The 21022-nt window shown below is 39.0% G+C and overlaps 1 protein-coding gene across 3 annotated transcripts in view; it reads right to left on the minus strand.

Annotated features, from left to right (window-relative positions):
* STOX1 (storkhead box 1) overlaps window positions 1–21022 on the minus strand; it is a gene marked incomplete at its 5' end in the record, with an annotated part of 43737 nt that overhangs the window by 13045 nt on the left and 9670 nt on the right. The window contains one exon of one of the 3 annotated variants that reach the window (XM_081955227.1): window positions 20695–20821. The exons of the other annotated variants lie outside the window; for them this stretch is intronic. Of the gene's footprint in view, window positions 1–20694; window positions 20822–21022 lie in introns of those variants that run through there. 3 annotated transcript variants of the gene reach the window in all.

Consider the following 21022-nt stretch of genomic DNA (forward strand, 5'->3'; position numbering starts at 1 on the left):
AATGAATAGCCCTTAGGAAGCTTGTAGAGTGTTCCTGGGGTGGGGGGCATTTCTGCCCTCCCCAGCTCTCAGGAGTTCTCTAAAAGCCTCCTACAAGATATGCACGGCCATTTTGGTGAAGGGGGCAGGATTTCGGGTGGCCAAAAATGCTGTATTCAGTGTATAAGACGCACCCAGATTTTCAGCTTCTTTTTTGAGGGAAAAGGTGCGTCTTATACTCCGAAAAATATGGTAAATGTATAATTTCAAAACATACTTTATTAATACATCTTACCATCCCTATACTTTAATACATTCATAAAGTTTAACTGTTTGTTATATACAAAGGATTCAATCGGTTGGTACATTGTTCTAGCACAAGATTTGAATTATAAAGATTAGAAGGAAAAAAACAAACCCTTAGTAAGGAAAGAAAACATGTAAAATAACAGCAGCAGCAACACTGTGAAGATGGAGAAACTAACATATTGAGAGGTACTCGTGTTCTTTGGACTCAAATTTACAGGTTTCTGCTTATGAAAGAGTACAGTAGTGAAATCCCAGCAAAGAAACTTATTTTCAATTAGGAATCAATATATCTGAATGAACATGAATGGTAGATATTCTCCAATTTTCTTCACGGTCTCCATTTTGCACTAGAAGCTAGCTCTCTCTGCTGTTGTGAAATCAGCAATTTTAGTAGTCAGAGAAACCAAGTCTTAATATTATGATTCCAGTCCAATATTTATAGAAAGAGCAATTAAAAAGACAACCCTACCCTGTTTCCCCCAAAATAAGACCTAACTGGAAAATATGTCCTAGCATTATTTTTCAGGATGCTTGTACTATAAGCCCTTCCCCCCAAATAAACCCCAGTTAAGATTGCCAGCCAGATGGATGCATTTAGTACCATATTTTCCCCAAAATAAGACCTAACCAGAAAATAAGCCCTAATGTGTATTTTGGAGCAAAAATTAATATAAGACCCAGTCTTATTTTCAGGAAAACACAGTAGCTTCACTGCAGAAGATGGGGCTGAATCATTTCATCATTACTATTTATCTGATGTAATTATGGGGTATAGTATAAGCTGATCCAAAAGCCTAAACCTTAACAGAGGCAGAATAATCTCATCTACCTCAAAGCTCTTCTTCTTTGCCCAGCCTATACACAGAGAGAAGTCATATCAGGTCCTTCAATCATTATTTACAAACCAAAATTCCAAACTATTACTAAATCCATTTTTTTTCCCAGCAGACAAATAATAGAATGGATCATGGGGAAGGAAATGGATTAGCCGGAACATTTCAGGATGCATCATGGAAACAGAGAGGTTAGTGAACAATATCAGTTATTTCATGGATTCATGTTCACTTTGCAAATCTGAAGTTTTCCTACTAACTCTCCAATTCTTACTGATACCACATAAGCAGAATTTCTTTTTAGAGGAATAAAAAGGTGCTCCTTCAAAAATTTTCCGATAGTGTAAAAAAAGAAATCAGCCAGTTTTCCATCTGTACAAATTTCAATTAGCATCTCTTCCCCACTTCAACAGCCCTATATGCTTGAATAATCTAGCATCCAAAAATTATATAGGAAGAAGTGGCGCTAAATATATACTGCTTATCATCATTTTAAGAAGAAGTGAAATACAACTTCTCATAACTTATCTTTAAAGCTTACCAAGAATATTTTTTTGGGCCTCGAGAAAGAGGGAACCTGTCATTCATGACGGAAACCAAATCCCAGCCCCTGCTAATACTTAAAATACAGGGGGTGGGGGATTGGAGGTGGGAGGAGAAGAGGGATTTGTTTACTGAAGCAATCCTAGGCAACTTGCCAAAAATTAATGTATAATTGATGCACAAATGATTTTACCTGTTTATACAACCCAGCTAATTGTTTGCAGACACAAAACCAGCTAACGTCTTTTTGGGGTATAGAGTGAAACCCGAATGTGGGAAAGTCATTGTCATTACAGGGGTCAGATAAAAAAAATACTCAGTGGGCAGAAAGTCTCTAGACAGACTTTACCCACGTAAAGAGATGTTTTGTTTTCCCTGAAATTTGAGCTTTGCTGGATTTAGCAGTGCCTTGAATGAGCAGATATTACATTTCTATTTTTTATTCAACTTAAAATGTGGCATAACTCAGGTCTTCAGTGTTCTGATCAACAGATCTGTCTTACGTGGGAATTCAATTTCACTTTTTTTTAAATTGAAGGTAAATACTGGTTACATTTAAGACCGAATTCTGACTCTTCCAAATAATATAATCCGTACCTGTAATGTGATAGGTACCTGATTACAATTTTGTCACAGAGGACCAATGAGAAAGTAGCATCCTTTGCTCTTTGGCCTATTTGTAAAACCTCCCCCACCCCAATCATGTTTAATCAATTCAGACAGAAATATCAAAACTTCAGCTGTACAAGAGTATGCTGCCTCTTATACACATTTCAAAATATGTTTCTTACTGTCATTGAACCCTCAAACTCTACACCTGAAGATTTTTCAAAAGCAGTCTAGTGAAATAAAAGTTAAAAATATGTATAATTAATCCAGATCTAAGAGATCTCTGAAGGTTACTGGAGATATCAGAGTCAACCTCACAGTAAGAGTTAAGGGCATCAAACATATCCACGCCTTTAAAGATATATATTTCCAGTTCTGAACTTCCATCTATTTTTTAATAATATTGTTATTGTTTGTATATTGCAAGTTCCATTTCTATATTGAACATTGTGTTTTCTAGGTATCCAAAGTGTTCAAATGTAAACATCATTATAATCATATCAACATACAAACATATATTAAATAATATCGATTGTTATTAAAAAGTATACTATCTTCCATATAGACATCAATTATATAACCATCAAAGTATGGTTATATGAACTTCCATCTTAATGGGATGTCCCTCCCCCCAAAAATGGGAGGGGAGAAGTACGGGAGAAAAGGGAAATAAACTCTCACTCATCCGTAGCCACTCCGTAAAACGTGGAAACAAACAAGCTTGCTTGATACAGGTTTAATGAAGAAAGTCCAAAGTCCAGCACAAATGACTCCTGAGTAGTTGTAAGGTCAACACTGGGAGCTACCACCTACCAGTACTCTAAATAGCCATAGTCATGCCCACGCCCCAGCCTCACCCACGTAGCCAGCTTCCGGCACCTCTTAGTCCTCCTTCCGGGTTCCTCCCGTTTACTAGTTACTTTGCCATTGGTGCTAGTCAGCTGTTTCGCAGGTAGTGCCAATCAAATGAAGACCTGCTGGTAAGGAGGAGCAGGCAGCCATCGACCTCTTCCCGGGAGCAACCGGGACGCTATCCACCGGGCCACACCATTCCCATAGCCACTTCTGACTTCCCGCAGCTGTTTCAGCCTTCCCCCATTTTCCCCAGGTTTGGCAAGCCGGTTGGGGCTTGACATAAACAACAGGAGATACCTTGGGCCAATCCCTTCCTCACCTGTAGGAAGAAGAAGGAAACCAAGGCAAACCATTTCTGAACATGCAGCCAAGAAAACTTCAGGGACTTGTCCAGGCAGGTGCTAAGACTCAAAACTGCCTTGAAGGCACACATACACATAAAAGAATCTATTATAAGTCACATTTTATATACAGCATAAAGGCAAAGCTTTTCTATAAATCTTTACTTACAAAGAAAATTAAACATTCAAAATCCCACTGAAATTGATGGGATTTAAATTATTTACAAGGAGCTTGTCCTAGGTTGCTACAATTAATTTATAATAAATATCTCAGTGGATTTTAATAATTTACCATAGTTTAGGACCATATGTAATTAAGATTTTAATAACTTTTACTAAGTCCATTGTGCTCACCGGATTTGCAATTTTGAACAGTTTCTTAAATCAGAAAGCCTATTAAATTATCTCCCAATCCTCTAGCTGTTTGATAATTTTATATGAAGTTATAAGGTTTCCTTCCAAGTCTGGCTTGGTCTTGGATCACAGATGAAAACTAAAGATTGGCATAAAAATCTTTATTATAATCATTCACTAGTCAATGCAGGTAGTCGGTGACTTACCGTATTTTTCAGAGTATAAGACGCACCAGCGTATAAGATGCACCAAGATTATGAAGGGGCAATTTTTTTTAAAAAATGCACTCTATAGACCTCCCAAAAACAGCCCGTTTTTTGCAAAAACAGGCCCATTTTTTGTCAAAAAAAGGGCATGCATGGCCTTTAGGAGGCTTGTAGAGTGCTCCTAGAGGCTGGGCCCTTCAAAAAATGAGCCAAAAACGGCCAGTTTCTTGCTCATTTCTGCCCTCCCCAGCCCCCAGGAGCACTCTGGAAGCATTCTAAAGGCTATGCATGGCCATTTTCGCAAGGGGGGCAGGGTTTCAGGAGGCCAAAAATGTGGTATTCAATGTATAAGATACACCAGATTTTCACCCTCTTTTTTGAGGGAAAAAGATGCATCTTATACTCTGAAAAATATGGTACATTCATAATTCAATTGCTAAGGAAATTCAATTGCTAAGGATTGTGATTATTACATAAGCTATCCCAAAACTATGATCGGTTTTATGACATATTTGCCATGGTCGTTAATCATATGAGGCGGTCATTAAACCAATCCGGGTTCTCCCTTTGTCTTGGTTTATCAGAAGCTGGCCGGGAAGATTGCAAATGGTGATCCATTGTAAATGCATGCCAGTTGCCAAGTGCCTGAATCATGATTTTACTGTAGGGACACTGTGACGGTACAAGGAAACTGGTCATAAGTCATTTGTGTATGAAGTTTGGTTGAAATTGCTTGAGGTGTTCCAGAGTTATGCTGGAACACACACACAGCCATTTACATATATAGAGAGATTTATTAGATATAGAGATCAATATTACATACTCTAACACTCCCTTCTCCCCTTTTTCCCTACCACAAGATCAATTTGACCCTGGGTCTCCCTAGTGCATTACCTTGACCACTCCAAAATGCTGGCTTAATTCCAACAGGTTCATATTATCATATGTTGTGGACATGTGCATAAGCAAGAAAATATTGGACTAAAATAAGAGCATGGCTAGTGAAAATGTTACAACAAGAAACAGAATTTAGACCAGAGACATTTTTATTAGGTATTCTCCGAGCGAAACATAAGAAAGAGGATACTTATTTGAGTATACATGTAACTACAGCAGGGAGAATTGTATTTGCCCAAAATTGGAAATTAAATAAGTTACCAACAGATGAAGAGATAATTTTAAAAAACCTAGATTGTGCAGAGATGAACAGGTTGACACTGAAAATAAAAGATAGAGAGGAATCGGTGTACTTCAAGACATGGGGAAGATTTTATGATTGGCTAGAGAAAGGAAGCTAGAAAAGAAAGTAAGGAGAACATACAGAACTCAGACGATACACTATTAAATGAGAAATGGGGGAAGAGGGGAAAAACAGAAAAGAAAATACTAAATATACAAGTATATATTCAAGAGCGAGATATAAACGTGAAAAAAATATAGTTAGGATAGATTAGTGAAGGTAAGGGAATAAGAAACAATACTAAATTATATTTGGGTTTGTGGAAATACCATCCCAAAAAATCATAAATTGAGATTTGAAAGAGACATCTATAACAACAGAAAAAAAGGGGAGAGAGGCGAGAACGAGAGGAAAAGGAGGGAAGGAAAAAAGAGGGAAGGAGAGGAGGTTGGAAGGGAGAGAAAGAGGAGAGAGGGTAGGAAGGGGAAGAGGAAGAGTAGGAGTAGGGGAGAGGTAAGAGAAGAAGGAAGGGGAAGGAGAGGAGGAAGGAAGGAAGTAGAGAAGGGAGGAAGGGAGAAAAGAAAGGAAAAATAAGGTGGTGTTACAACAGTTGGAAGGGATGGTAAATAAAGCAACCCAAACTGTATATTATAACCTATTAAATGAAATAACACATGTATAATAATGACAAATGTAAAGAAGAAGAATTATTATGAGAATGTATACTCACAATGGTATGTAAGAGAATAAAAAAATAGGGAAAAAACTGCTGACTTAATTTCAGGGCATTTAAGCAAGCAATAGCTAAGGATGTTTTCTACACTAACTTATTAAAAGGGCAACTTTAAACTGATCTCACTCTTGGAATAGGGATGAGATGAAGGTAACACCCAGGGTGACTTGTCCAAAAAAGGAAAAATGTGTGGTTGGGTGCACCTGGAAAAAGACAGCCTTAGGCAACCCTTGTTTTTTAATTATTAATTCCATTTTCTGAAGCCACACCATGCTATATGTAATTTTATTAACGTTTTTCTCTCCCCCTCCATGGAAAACAGTGTTAATTGTTGACTTGTAATGAATTTATGCCAGGACATATAAGATCAGCTCTTTCCTTTATTAACATATGAAATGTCAGAGGAAGAATAAACAAATGCAGTGAAAACTATCTAGTCAGCAGGATTCCTTAGGCCCTGCTTACTCCTTTGTCAAATGAAGCAAATCTTCATTAACATCAGTATAGGATTAACTCAGGGTTTAAGAAGGGGAGTAATGAGGAATACTCATTCCATTTCAAAGTTAATTTCTAACCAAGGCTTACTCTTACTTCCACAAACACACATTTTTTTGTTTTGTAGATGTGCTTTAATTTGGTCCAAAGTGATTTTTGTCCCTGTACCTTCCCCCTTCCCACCTTCCTCTGAAATTTCTGTTTATTGACAACCACAAAAAATCAACAGCCTGCATTGTTGCATTACAATTTAGATCCTATTGTGAAACCAGATATCTTTGTGTGCAGGAAAATCATAAGCTGAGAAAATAAATAGGCAGAAGTGGAGAGTTGCAGAATGTATTTCTCAGATTTCAACAACCTTAAAAAATAATTACAGTTAATTAATTACTTCATCGTATTTAGAACCAAAATCAAAGTATCAAACATAGTTGGCCCTTTGTTGTAACTTCAGCTAAAAATCATTTTCTTTATAATCATTTTCTTAATTTCCTGATCTTTGTTACACTTGACAGTATTGGGCTTATTATAGCAATCGATGAACTTAAATTCTGGAAGAACATCTCTCACCATATTTCTCGTTTACTGATGATCTATTTAATGAATCTATACCTCAACCGTTCACCAAAGAATTATCCTCAATGCAATGGAGTAAAATGTAAAACTAAAGTTTTAAAAAGTTTAAAGCATGCATCATACATCACAATACATTGACATCATAATATTCTTTATCTTGAGTGACAGCAGATAAACTGGAATTGAATCTGAGCAGAGTTTGAATTTGGAGTTTTGAATTGAGTTTATGAATATACGATAGGAATCAAATTAGATCCCTTTTTGGGAGAGGGGGCGGTTTAAAAATCTAAGAAATAAATAAATAAATAAATAAATAGATCCAACAAAACTTGTTTTTCTTTTTTTTAATTAAAAAATAAATAAGATCACTGTATTTATGGCTGCATCTTCTTGAAAACAAATCCTTGTCACTAACTAGATTTTTGTTTGGTTTTGGTCTGTTTGATTTGGTTCACAGGATTCAGGCTACAGTAATATTAATGAAAAAAACTTGCTATGTAAGTGCCAAGGGAATACTGATGGATGAAGGTACATGGTGGTGTTGGAAGAAATATCCATCTGGGTTCACTTCCAAGTGGGGAGAGAGATACTGGAAACATGGTGGCTGTTTGAAAAGGTGGTTTTTAATGGTGGACAGGATCACATGTCTTGAAGATGTTGGGTGAAGAAAAAAAAAGGGGGGGATGCTGAGAGTGCCTGAGTTTTATACCCTCTCTTTTGAATATGAGCTTGTATTCTGATTGGTTGTCTGACTCCCATGGGGCCATGCAGGAGCAACTCTGTCTTGAGTCCCAGGCTTGGTTGAGCCTTGCTGAGTGATGTAATCTTCCCAGGTGCCATGTGGTGAGATGGGTAGAGGGCTAATCCTAGCATGTCCTGAGGGCCATGTCTTAATCCCATCAACCTTGGAGCTGAAGGGGGCGGGGAGGCAGGGAGCTGCAGGGAGCTGCTTTGTCTTTAAAAACATGTTTCTCCTTTTCTCATCCAGAGAAATATAATATTCTGCCTTTTAATATTTCCCAGAATATTTCATTCTTCTAGGAGAGGGTGGGTGCTAACTTCCTACAGTGGAAAGGAAAGAAGGTTAGTTAAATTATATCTACTTTCTTTTGCTTTTGAATTTTCCTGAGGTATCTGGCTGGCCACTGTTAGGAAAGGAAAGGAAAACTATCAAGTCAAACTCCTCCACTCCTGGTGACTTTGCAGACATTCCCATGAAGTTGTTTTGGCAAAAGTATAGAAATGGTTTGAAGTTTTCTTCCTCCTCAATGTTTTTCCACCACACAGCCCAGCCTAAAGCGCTATTATTCCATGGTTATTAGATCTGAATCTAATGAAAGAGCTAACAGAAAGTGTTAACAGAAAATGCATATTCTGGCTAAAAAAGGTCCCTATATTTTGACGAAAATAAAAATCTAACCCTAATATTAAAAGAAAAAACCCCAGCATTGATAGTTATCATTCAACCTCTGGTAAGAGAGAACTGAAAGAAGAAATGATAGAAAAAGCATCAGCAGACCTGTCTTAATAAAGGAGGGAGAATTGATAGACAAATAAATATGTAGATTTAAAACCATCAAGGGACCCGCTGTGTCTCTTTTGTACTGTTCGTGTTTTGGTCTGTGACTGTAAATAAAGTATTATTATTAAAAACCATCAAGGGACCCGTTGTACAGCTTATTCCTTTCCCTTTTAATATTAAACTGACTACAGGCCACAGAATTTATGGATTGTAATTTTAATATAGTTAGACCATGTATAATTGATAAACTGGATTTTATCATAGACTAGTTGATAACCGGGTGCTGCCCAGGTATTTATTTATCCCAACCCTCCTTCCTTTAATGTCGCCACAATTTCTAATGTTGGGTTTTTCCCCTTACCGGGGGACTCCCCCTTGTGGAGTACTGTAAAGCTGTTACTATGGCAACTCCACAGCGCTGTACAGTAGAAGCCATTTTAAGGCAGAACAGTAGAAGCCATTTTAAGGCACAACAGGCTGTATTTTAACAGAACACACACCCCGAGGGGTGTTAGGGGTGTCTTACCCCCACAATATGTTTCCAGAGAGTAAGTCATCTATGTACCAAGTTTGATTGAAGTTGCTCTACATAGATTTTAGCTGTTATTTATTATTTTATACATGGAATTTTAAAATTGTATATTTACTGAGTGTTTTTATTTGTTCTGGTCTCTGGTCTCTGAATTGAAACTATCAAGGAATGTAGAAAGTACCAGTATGAAAAAATGATTACAAAAATGTGAACTTGAGTCCCTGATTCTTCTAATTACATATGAAAGAGCCAGTTTGGTATACTGGTGAAGGCATCAGGCTAAAAACCAGGAGACTGTGAGTTCTAGTCCCACCTTGGGCACAACATCAGCTGTGTGATCTTGGGCCAGTTACTGTACTTTTCGGACTATAAGACGCACCAATAAGACACACCTAGATTTACACGAGAAAAAAAAAGTTTTTGCCTTTCACATGTCACGTTTCCACCCTCCCCAGGCCCCAGAAACACTCTGCAGTGCTCAGCACAACCCATTTTCACCAAAAACAAGCCTGTTTTTGGCCTGGAGAGTGCTTTTGGGGGCCGGGGACAGCGAAAACACAACACACGGAGGGCTTGGGAGCCCCAAAATGGGCTTGTATTCAGTCTATAAGACACACCTAAATTTTCACATGCTTTTAGGGGGGAAGGTGTGTCTTATACTCTGAAAAATATGATACTTTCTCTCAGTCCTAGAAAGAAAGCAATAATCTAAAAACAATAATGAAAACTCTTGCAAAAATAGCAAAGCAGGCATTTGCTCAGGAAGTCTCCAAGAATCAGACACAAATAAACAGGAAAAAGAATAAGACATCAAAATCTAGGATATATACATTTTCCTTCATTTACTTGCCTCATCTCATCAAAGGTTTTTATTTTTTTTTAACTGCAAAAATTGTCAAGGTATTTAGAAGTGACTGCAGGCAAATTTCATCCGATATTCAAATTCACTCCAGAACATCACCAGTTCCATTATTTATTGGCAGAAAAGGGCTACAAATATAATATAATGTGTACTATATTATAAATATAAATATTATCATAATTTTTAGTTTACTAAACAATTCAGAACAAGCATCTATTACAAGTTCAAGCTTGCATCCCTTAAGCTTCTTCCTTTGGATTCTTGTTTGATCAAAGTTTAATTTCAAGACGCTCAAGAATTAAAGCTAAAGGTTCCCCTCGCACATATGTGCTAATTGTTCCCGACTTTAGGGGGCAGTGCTCATCTCCATTTCAAAGCCGAAGAGCCAGCACTGTCCAAAGACGTCTCCATGGTCATGTGGCTGGCATGACTAAATGACAAAGGCGCACGGAACATTGTTACCTTCCCACCAAAGGTGGCCCCTATTTTTCTACTTGCATTTGTACATGCTTTTGAACTGCTAGGTTGGCAGAAGCTGGGACAAGTAACAGGAGCTCACTCCGTTATGCGGCGCTAGGGATTCAAACCACCGAACTGCCGATCTTTCTGATCAACAAGTTCAGCATCTTAGCACTATGCCACTGAGCCCCTCAAGAATTAGAAAGTGGTTAATTCTTAACCAGACATTAACAAAAGTCATTCAATTCCTGCCTGATAAAGCTCTGAACCAAAGGACGGTCTGATGAGAGTGCAGTGAAGCTTTTCTGTTCCCATGCCCCTGGCCTTCTCCTCCGGAAAGGTGGGTCTTCCATAAAGAACAATGGGCTGTACCAGAAAGGGAGTTAATTACAGAAGGTCTGTGTACATGTAGAAGCAGATGAGACATTTGTAAAGAGATCTTTTAGGTAGACCCTTCTCCTTTAACCTACCCTTATCATACTCTCTGGCAATGACACCTTCATCCATGTTCCTTTCTGTTATCATAAGCTGGACAAAGTAGAGCTAGGCACCTCCTTGTTCCTCAATTCCAGTAGCCTCTTTGTCATCCTAGTTGACAGCCCCCAATAATCTGGGGCTGCATTTTATTGACCTTGGAAGCAGTGATGAGATTCAATTTTTTTTACTACCGGTTCTGTGGGCATGGCTTGGTGGGCGTGGCCTGGCTTGGTGGGCATGGTTTGGTGGGTGTGGCAGGGGAAGGATACTGTAAAATCTTCATTCCCTCTCCACTCCAGGGGAAGGATACTGCAAAATTCCCATTTCTTCCCGATCAGCTGGGACTTAGGAGGCAGAAAATAGATGGCGGCGGGGCCAGTCAGAAGTGGTATTTAACAAATCTCCAAACTGCTCAAAATTTCCACTACCAGTTCTCCAGAACTGGTCAGAACCTGCTGAATACCACCTCTGCTTGGAAGGATGAAAAGCTGAGTCAACTTTGAGCCAGTCAGGTTTGAACTCCTGGCAGCGTGAACAGAGTTAGCCTGCAATACTGCATTCTAACTACTGCGCCACTGTGGCTCATGGTGTCATAAAGTGTTAAAGAGCAAAGGGAGAGAATCAAAAAATACCACAGTAGTTTAAAAATAAAATAATATTTAAGACACAAGACAAATGTACACGTAGAGAGAGATATCTATATATTAGCTAGAGTTGGAAGCTTGTTGGAAAAGGGCGTCCCTCACACACTGTATTTTTCGGCATATAAGACACACCTTCCCCCCCCCCCAAAAAAAAAGAGGGTGAAAATCTGGGTATACTGGATACAGCATTTCTGCCCTCCTGAAAACCCGCCCCATCCCATTTTTTGCAAAAATGGATGTGCAGAGGGTTTGCGTGACCTGCAAAGGGCTCCTGGGGGCTGGGAAGGGCAAAAACAAGTGAAAAGGGCACATCTTTCACAAAAACAGGGGTGTTTTTGCCCTCCCAAGCCCTAGGAGCAGTGCAGGCCTTCCAAATTCTCTGCAGGCCCCATTTTTTGCTCGCTTTTGCCCTCCCCTGCCCCCAGGAGCACTCTACATACCTCCCAACCCTCTGTACGCCCTGTTTTTTGTGAAAAACAGGCCCGTTTCTCTCTATCTCTCTCTCTATCTCTCTCTCTATCTATCATCTATCTCTCTATCTATCTATCAATCTATCATCTATCATCTATCATCTATCATCTATCTATCTATCTATCTATCATCTATCTATCTATCTATCTATCTATCATCTATCTATCTATCTATTATCTATCTATCTATCTATCTATCTATCTATCTATCTATCTATCTATCATCTATCTATCTATCTATCTATCTATCTATGCCCTAAAGGTAGCTTGTTCTTATAGTAGGGGAAATCTATGAAAATTTTCCTTTTCCAACAAGCTTCTAACTCTTGTGTCTTAAATAGTATTTTATTTTTGAATTACTGTGGTATTTCTTGACTCTCTTCCTTTGCTCTTTAACACCTTGTGTGTGTATGTGTGTGTATGTATGTATGTATGTATGTATGTATGTATGTATGTATGTATGTATGTATGTATCAATCTTGATCACCTGGCCACAGGGATGCTGCAACAATGATAAGTGTGAAAAATGGTCATGTCACTTTTTTCAGTGCTATTGTTATTTTGAACAGTCACTAAATGAACTGTTTGTAAGTCAAGGATCTGTCATATGGGGGCCACAAGAGAGAAGGCCTTGTCCAAATACAATGAACCTTGGACAGAGAAGGGATTCTTTCAGTGGTGGGTTCCTACCGGTTTGCCAAACGGTTAGTGCTGACTGCAAGCTGAGAGTGAACCAGTTCTCTGTATCCGTGAAAATGGGCCCCCCGCCCGCCCCTGGGTTATACTGAGTTTTATTTCTGCTTCCAAAGCCCAGCTTATCAGTGGCAGCTGATTGAATTGCCTCTCCTCAGCTGGTATCCTTGCTCCTTTCCTTGTTTGCAATGCGGAAGTTCAACTTTATATATTTGTGTTGTATTTGTGCTGATAAATAAAGGGAGACTAATATAGATCTATTTCAAGCTATTTAGCTCTCATCAGCTAGCCATACCCTTACTGGGATTCGAACCTGGGCTGTATTACATATTAGGCAGATGTATTAGCCACTAAGCCACAGGCTCTCCTCCTTATCAGCTGAGCCAGGGAAATAGGTATGTATTTGTGTTACAACCCCTGGTATGCCCAGTAAGGGTATGGCTAGCTGATGAGAGCTGATGAGAGCTAAATAGCTTGAAATAGATCTATACTAGTCTCTCTTTATTTATTTATCAGCACAAATACAACACAAATATAAAAAGGCAACATTAAAAATATGGTTTTCTGCCTGGATGGTCTCCTGTAGTGAGCCGATAGACAGAAAGGGGGAGTAGTGAGTTGCCTCCCATATTTGGGCATACCAGGGGCTGTAACACAAATACATACCTATTTCCCTGGGTCAGCTGATAAGGAGGAGAGCCTGTGGCTTAGTGGCTAATACATCTGCCTAATATGTAATACAGCCCAGGTTCGAATCCCAGTAAGGGTATGGCTAGCTGATGAGAGCTAAATAGCTTGAAATAGATCTATACTAGTCTCCCTTTATTTATTTATCAGCACAAATACAGCACACACAAACAAACACACGCACACATATATATAAATATTTTTTTTTATTTTTTGAATAAAGACAAATCATCTTCCATTACAAATTGTAGAAAGTGTGTCAATTGGTTACAAAGAACTTTTGTGCATCCCTTCCGCAGTTATCACCTCTGATTCATATCAAATTATATTTTACATCACATATATTTATATATATATATATTGCTATCATCATACCTCATCCTTCATATGACTATAGTTGTTTTAACATCCCTTTATAACAAACATTTCAAAATTTAAAATAAAACCACATAGTGGCATTCCCTTATCTATTTTCAATATCATCCAACCACATTATACCTTTATAACACATTCAAAATAAAAATTAATTATGTTTAATAACAAAAATTTTAGTCCTCTTTTCTTAATCGTTTACAATGTATATTCAATTTCCCTTTTATCCTGTCAATACAAATTATTACATTATTATCATTCTCAATCATTTATTTAACGATAGTTTGACTAAGTTTAACTTACTTTTTCCCCTTTCTTCACCATTTAAAATTTATACCAAATTTCCTCTTATCAAACCAATACATATGTATACATTATCATTATCAATTATTTACCTAACTTTATCATTATCACTACATTTTTAACATAATGCTCTAATTTTAACTAAATGTAACTAGTGTTTTATTATTAATTTTCATATCTCAACCTGTGTCTTTCCAGTAATAGTGTAGTCCTATTTCTTTTGCCATTTGTGGAATTAGTCTTCTGGTTATTTCCTTAATCAAATTTGTTTGGACTTCTCTTCGCAACTTCTTGCTTATTACATATCTTGTAAAATCTCGAAACCCTCCATCAGCTTCCTTAATCAGTTTATCTTTGGTTATCAGTAGTGTTTTTATCAAAATTTCTCTCCTTAAGTCCATCCATTCTTCTTTTTCTTCTTCTTCTATACCTTGAAATCTGTAGTAAAACACCTTTCCATCTATCTTCTCTTTCCTTGTTCCACCCTTTCCATCTCCAACCACACTCAGTTCACTGTCAATATCCACGGTTATCTTGCCTCTTTGTTCATTTTTCCCCTGGGTTTTTAGGACTCCAGCCTCCACTTTTTCCATCTGCTGAATATCTTCTATTTGCTGAGTATCTTCCATTTTTCCATCAGGTTTTACCACATTAAAGTTTATATTTTCAATATTTTCCAATCTCTTCTCAATTCTCTCTGTTGTTTCTAATAATTTTTGAATTCCAGACATAATCTGTTGTAATGTTATTTCTTTTTGAAGTCGTGTCATCCTTCCAATTAATAAACACTGCTACTCTAGTTTAAAAACAAATCTTTGTTTTCACTTCTTTCCGGCGAGCAACAAGCATCCAGAGAGCACCCGCGTAAACAACCCATGCTCTTCTCTATAAACAAGCTGAAGCCTTTGAAGTGCAAGGTCAAAATGATCAAAGGGAAAAAATAAAAAACAATGTTTCCAGGTTTCAACCTCCAACCTCCAAGTAGCAGTGTAACTTCTTTGCCCTCTAAGATTACTACCCTCTTTATATACCTTTTAAATCTTCTTTATGTTTCAGGCTTAGAAGAAACAAAGTTCTTAAATGAAACCAAATAAAAAGAAAAAATCCATCCCAGCCAGTATTGTAGAAGTAAAGGAAAAGATTTAATCCATAGATAAAAAAAGAAAATCCGAAAATTTCACTTTAAAAAGTAAAAAATGTTCACAAAACTTCCATCGATAAAAATAAATAAATAAAAAAGATAACACACTATCCAATAATGTTTAGTTTCGCTGCTTATTTCCTTTTTTTTACCAGTTTAATTTAACATCAATCTTTTTTGGGCAGTATTTTATAAAATTAAGATTTTCTCACCAGATGGACACACTTTCTCGTTCCGCTTTTCTTCCCGTTGTGGGGCTGTCCCGATTTCAGCAGCTTGAAGCTGTGCTTTTTGTCGCCGCCAAGAAGAGATTCCCTTGGATGAATCAGAGACTTTGTGATGTCCCTGAGATCAGCAAGACATATTCTTCCCTGTCACCGTCTCTTTGGGACAGTTTGGGGCCAGATGGACCGTCCAGCGGCAAAAGTGTTGATTGCTATCTCAGAGCTCCAAGATCTCACGTCGTGTTGTCGCAACGTCGGCTCCTTTCTCTCGGAAGTTCAATTTTTGCTAAACTTTTGCAAAACTGTGCACATGTACGCAGCGCAATATTTGAAGCGAACTGGTTGTACAGCCGGTAGGAACCCACCCCTGGATTCTTTGAAGTTAAAATACATTTTCAGGTATCTTGACATGTAGAATTAATGAGCAAAGTGACAATTCAAAGATCTAAACTAATGAATATATTATTTAAGAGAAGGTTTAATACAAAGAGTCACCAATAACCCCCAAGAATATTAAAAGAAACCTGCCTTAATTTCTTTGTCAGGATATTTGAGGCTCACGTTTCACCTTAGAATAGAACAGCGCACTGGATAAGGAAGAATAAAAACTTAATATTGATATTCATTTGCATTTCACTGAAATTAAATATAGTTATTTTCTAATAGTTTATTTAATAACAATGTTCACTTTCTTTGACTTGAAAAATTCCATTCATCTTTAGCCATTGAAGTCCTTTTGCTAAAATTACTCCCAGGCTGCTCCTGGCTGACTTTCACCTGAAGACTGCAAGATTTGCTGCTCTTTTGCACCCTAACCACCATGTTCAATTTTCCATATTACGCAGACTGAAAGCTTATTTTCCATGCCTTCAGCCCAAAGACTCTTACAGGCTGAAAGGAAACTATAATCCTGTACTTCTCTCAACTTCCCATATCAAAGCTCACGTTTCATGGTTCTCCCCATTAGTAACAGGATCTCAGGGTTTATATGGTTCCAATAAATTTAGCTATATATTTTATGGGGTCTCAGAAGAATTTGGTTTGTCTGCCTTTTTGGGAGCCCGCTTTGACTCATTTTGATGTCCAGATCTCTATCATACAACCTAACTTCAGTAAAATTATACCTCCAGTCTGCAATGAAATTCAGAATGTTTCCACATCCCTACATTAAAGTATTTTAGACTTAATATCTTTATAATTAACCAGAATAAAAAAAAGATTTATAAACTATAGATCAGACACTGTTGTTGTTACATGAAATAGCATAAAGTGTGCAGAAGTAACTATATTCCTAGAAGAACCATCCGTGTATAGTGTACACACAGTACATTATATTTACTGCCAATCTACATATATAAAAGCAAAATACCACTCACGCATCATCACGAAATCTCCAGAACCGTAAAGCCTATACAATTTGGCACTTATGTTCCTCTTGGCTTCTAGGTGCTCACTAAGAAAGGATTTTTCAAAATGACCATCAGATCATTAGTAATTCTTATACAGTAATTAACACACTCTGATGCTAAGGAGTTAGACATTCTACTCCCCCTCCCCACCTGAAAAGAACTCTGTTCCAACTGCCAATTGCCTCACATTCCGTTATCTCAGTTCAAACTGGCAGATGTTCCACTCCTTCACTTAGGAGCAGTCTGGGGCTCCTTACAATACTAAACATCGGTACCTCACCAAAATGTCTATGCCTTCCACCTATGGAACTGCTTCTGGACTCAAGGCGGCAGGAGCAATATTCCCTTATGTGTTTCAATCACCAACCACCACTGAGCCAATGGATTGTGAACCAAACTTCTCCTGCATAGCCCAATCACATAGTTTTGTTGCGAAGCACGGGTATCTAGCTAGTTTAAATATATTTAGTTCTACTTCAAGGAGCTCAAGATGACTCACACTGTTGTATTCTCCCTATTTACACTGTATTTCCACAACAATCTTCCATAGCTTAAAGAAGATTCTAGTGGGATGAGCAATAATCTTCATGACCACATCAAGATCTGAACTTGAATCAGGCCCATTCTAGCCCCACTGGGGCTTCCCCACAGCGATCCCTGCGTCATTGAGTCATCTCAGAAATATTGCAGCAAGAAATTTTTTCCACCCATTGCCATTCCCTATCCTGACACTATTGCCTGTTTCAAGTGATTGCAGTCACACAGCTTCCCTCCAAGTAAATGGACAAGAAGACCTAACTGATTTTATACCGTATATCCTGAAGTTGCCTTTGGTGAATTTTGGAATGGAAGAAAAGATTAACACCAGTACAACTAAGCACAACTGAAGCCTGTCTCACTCATGGCCTGCAAAGACAACATTGTGGGCAATAGTAGGGGAAAATGTATCAGTGCCATAATTAGCTCTAAAACCAACTCTCAGTGCTCTGTATCTTAGGTTCTTTTCTCACTGTTGAAGATGTAGTGCTCTCCAACCATCTTTGTGTCAATAGAAGACAACAACACCCTACCCTTTGCTGGCTCCATTGCCAAACATTATCCTACACCTATTGCCTCTGCTCCCAGCTGGTCACTCAGATCTGAGGATATGAGTGACAAAGCTTAGCAGATTTTATGCACTTTGGACAGCTACTTTGACCTCTACTGAACAGAAATAAGTTGCCAAGGTAACGTTTATGTCATGGTTTAGATGCAAATAGAGAGACCCAACAAGAGTTGTGAACGGTTTCATCACTAACTCAGACTGGTTTTGGGTACTCTGGCACATGTGATGAGACTCTTAGTTTAGATAAAGTAAATCATAATTTGGACACAGGCAAAATGAGGAATATATTCATATTCCATTAATATGAAATCTGGAAAGTATGCAAGAGATTTCAGGAGAACTTGGATGTCTTCCAAATTACTCCTAGTTGAAAGAGATCATGAACTCTGAAGAAACATAAGCCAAAATGCTTTATGCAGTAATATAGGGATGAACATTTAAAAACCAATTTGAAATACCTAGAAAAGGATGTGATGGAATAATTAAGATAAAGAGGAAGAAAGAATTGTGTGGCTTCAACAATTCATACTTGAGGTCCTGAAGCTCAGATAAAGGTAACACAGGCTTTGCTCTTCCCTTTAAGAGAGTTTCAAGGTGGGGGAAGGAGAGCCACCATTTCAAACTGAAACCATTTTACTCTGAGCTCAGCAAATATATGGAAATAATTTGCAGGGCAAAGTCACAAAAAGGTTATATGATTCCCAAAATGGACCTGCTTTAGTCCATAATAGGAATTCATACGGTGCAGGGGAATCTTAAAAAACAGGTGAGTAAGAGGATATGTACCATTTTAAACAATTAATCCTTGAGTTATTACCATAATGGAGCCTGCCCTTCATGCTCATGGTCATAAAGCAAGATGGTCACATGATCAATCCAATTTTATGACCTTTTTGCCATGGTCATTAAGCAAATGCTGAGGGAATGGTGCGGTGGCCTAGCAGTGGAGCTCTCACAGTCAGGAGGATGTGAGTTTGATCCTAGGTAGAAGACGACATTTCTCTCTCTAGGCACAGTGAGAATATAACTCCTGAACAAATCTCCACATTGGTGTCAGGAAGGGCATCTGGCCGGTAAACACTCTGCTAGCTCTATTTAGTTGCCCAGGCTCCACCCCACAAGGGATTATGGGGTTGTTAAACCAGTGGTGGGTTTCCTTCCCCCCCCCCCTCTACCAGTTCGCTTGTGCGCGTGATGCTTCTGCGCAAGCACAGAAGCGTCCGGGCAGATGGGTACAGCTTCCCACCATCGCTACTACAGGTTCACCCGATCTGGGCTGAACCGGGAGCAACCCACCTCTACATTAAACGATGATGATTATTAAGCAAATGCTGAGATTATTGAGCGAAACCAATGGTTCGCTATGGATGCAGTTTTGCTGCAAAAAAACTACCGAGTGCTCAAACTGCGGTCATGTGACCAGGGGTACAACTGTTGAAACTTTAGATCCAGGTCATGGGTATCCTCCAGGTAGACCCATCATAACTTTAAGCAGTCAGTTTGTTTGTTTGTTTGGATTTATATGTCGCCCTTCTCCAAAAGGACTTAGGGCGGCATACAACATTAAAAAACACACATCCCAAAAGTTAAAAAAAAAATTTAAATCCATATCCAAAAAAACAAACCGAATTTAAAAACAATACATTTAAAATAAGTTAAAATTAACAGGCCAGGCCGGCTTGCTGGAAAAGCCAACTTTTTAGGGCGCGTCAGAAGGACCGGAGGTCAGGGATTATGCGAAGCTCCGGGGGGAGCTCATTCCAGAGGGAAGGCGCTCCCACAGAGAAGGTTCTCCCCCTGGGGGTCACCAGCCGACACTGTCTGGCTGACGGCACCCTGAGGAGGCCAACTCTGTGGGATCGTACTGGACGGTGGGAGGCTACTGCTGATAGGTGGTCTCGCAGTTACCCTGGGCCTAAGCCATGGAGTGCTTTAAAGGTCATAATTAATACCTTGAATCGCACCCGGAAAACAACCGGCAACCAGTGCAGGCCGCCTAAAAGGGGTGTAACATGGGAGCACCTAGGTACCTAGGGGGGAGCAACCGGGATAACACCACGGCGTGGTGGGGCGGCAGCTGTAGAGACCCCAGACTGGGCGTCCCACCGCCACCGCTGACCACACCCATGCCAGCTGCAGAGATCCCAGGCCGGGCGTCCCGCTGCAGCTGCTGACCACACCCACGCCGGCAGCCGCTGACACTCTCCATTCTCCTTTCACCGCTAACCGCCCCATTTCACACACGATGTTCCAGCTATAAGGCAGGACATCGCAGCTCAAGGGTATCCCCCAAGGTCCCAGGAAGTTCTCATAGCTGGACCTGGAACCAACGATGGAATAGGGTACCCCTGCAAGTCCCAAGACGGACAATCATCTCCCCGAAGCTCTCCTCAAACGCGACAGGACACCATCTTGGGCATGCATAGTAGGTGCAGTAAGTGACTGGTCATACATTCGGATGTAAGTTACCCTGTGCAGTTCTGATATAAGTTCTCCTGTATCCTTAAGCATTAACCATTGTTTAAATAAGGGGTAGCATAGATGCTTTCACAAGGAATGCTAGTTAGGTGCAAAGGCCAACCAGAAGCAAACAGGACTAATTTTAGGAGCCAAGCCCATAAAATTAAAACTCCCGCCAGAATAATCTTTATTTTGATGAACCATACTGTATTGTTTCTTTTCATTTTTGGAAACAATCCACTCTAAAGTGTGCAGTTTCTCTGTAGTCCTGCTTAAACAGGAGAAGTAATAGAAACTTATGCTGCTGTAACAGTCACATACCTTCCTCCTGAGAACATTACATTGTGTATCTAATATCAGCTCACGAGAAGGATACCAAGAAACAGACAGGGCAGGGAGGGTACAGGCTAACATCTGGAAACACTCTGAACTCTCACTAAAGAACAACAGTGGGCTTTCTTTTCCGTTATAATTCTGTTATTATTAAAACATTTCCTCTACAACTGCTAATAATTAAGGTAAAGGTAAAGGTTCTCTTCTCACATATATGCTAGTCATTCCCAACTCTAGAGGGCGGTGCTCATCTCCGTTTCAAAGCCAAAGAGCCAGCGCTGTCCAAAGACGTCTCCGTGGTCATGTGGTCAGCATG

Source organism: Natrix helvetica (assembly GCF_964273705.1).
Source record: "Natrix helvetica genome assembly, chromosome: 5".
NCBI classification, from domain to species: Eukaryota; Metazoa; Chordata; class Lepidosauria; order Squamata; family Natricidae; genus Natrix; species Natrix helvetica.